Raw genomic sequence first — 1,646 nt, forward strand, 5'->3', positions numbered from 1 at the left:
TGAGACACTTTTACAAATTTTGTATTTGCGAGTGTCCCCTTGATTCTGTTTCTCTAGAGAAACCTAACTAGTACATCTTTGTACCAGGAGTGGTTCTTAAGGAACAGAATTTTTTAAATGGGTTTTTATGAATGGTTTTCTACTCTGACTGGACTCAAAGGCACTAAGGACTCTGATTCCCATAATCAGAATGACACTCTAAATCGGTGGAGTGAGTTGACAAGAGATAGTCAAAATGTCACCATTCGATTCTCCTAATGCTTCATTTGTATGAAGCCAGGCTCTGGGAGATAAGGTTTTTGACACCTTTAGAGTTTTGTGGAAATAAGAGGTGTAGAGATGTTGGCTGATTGTTGTTAGATACAGTGACTACATTAAGAACTGAAAATGATGGGCTTAAGACTGCAAATGAAAAGTTTAAGTGCCGTCTGACAGATGTAGAAGTTTCTAAGAGTATCCTGAAGGAAAAGCTTATTTCCTGTAGCCATAGACTAGAGATCTCTGAAAATCAGAGTCAGAATCTTATTGTTAGAGTAGCAACTTTACAATGTAAACTGAAATCTCAATGTTGCATGGTGTCTGTCGTTAAAGTGAGGGCATTGATTGGAAAGGAGTGGGACCCTGAAAAATGGGATAGTGACATATGGAATGATAATGGTGTCGGGGTTGAGGTTGAAACCCTAGGTCATGCTGAGTCTTCTCTAGATAACTCTGTAATAGTCTACCCTGAGGACATAGCCATCCCACCTCCAGCCTGCCTTGAGGAGTTGGCCACACAACCTCCTCCTGAAGGAATTAGCTCTAGAGGTATTAATCTTGTTTCACCAGATGAAACTGCAAATGAATGCCCTGAAGCATTGGCTTGGAAGATACTTATAATTCTTTTAATGACCCACCCCCACCACCCCTCATTTCTTCCAGACCTATAACTAGACTAAAGTCCCAACAGGCCCCTAAAGGTGAGGTACAAAGTATCACACACGAGGAGATACATTATACTCCAAAAGAATTGTGAGAGTTTTCCAATTTATATAGATAGAAATCAGGGGAATATGTGTGGCAATGGATTTTAAGGGTGTGGGATAATGGTGAGAAGAATATAAGGCTGGATTGGGCTGAATTTATTGATATGGGCAAACTAAGCAGATATTCTGCTTTCAGTGTGAAAGCTTGAGGGGTTAGAAAAAGTACTAACAGTTTGTTTGGATGGTTGATTGAAACATGCATCAAAAGGTGGCTGACATTACCTGAGGTTGAAATGCCAGAACTGCCCTGGTATAATGTAGATGACAGGATCCAGAGATTAGAAAGATTGGAAGATGAGAGTGGATTTATCATGCAAACCCTGCTCTTACACCCCAGGAATGTCTGGAGGATGCACCTTTTACCAGAACAGTGAGAAATAAATTTGTGAGACTAGCACCACCTTCCCTGAAGAGCTCTGTAGTTGCACTTCTCTGTAGGTCAGGTATTACTGTAGTAACTGCTGTCACTGGGCTGGAATACTTAAATGCAATGGGGGATGATGGGATCCCGAGTTGGCAGAAGCCAGGTGGCAGCACTTAATCACCAAAGACAGGGTAGAAGTGGTTCTTATAATAAACAGCAAACTCAAAGCAGTAGTCAAAATAATTCTCACAAAGATT

This window comes from Tamandua tetradactyla, chromosome 8 (genome assembly GCF_023851605.1).
Source record: "Tamandua tetradactyla isolate mTamTet1 chromosome 8, mTamTet1.pri, whole genome shotgun sequence".
Classification (NCBI taxonomy): domain Eukaryota; kingdom Metazoa; phylum Chordata; class Mammalia; order Pilosa; family Myrmecophagidae; genus Tamandua; species Tamandua tetradactyla.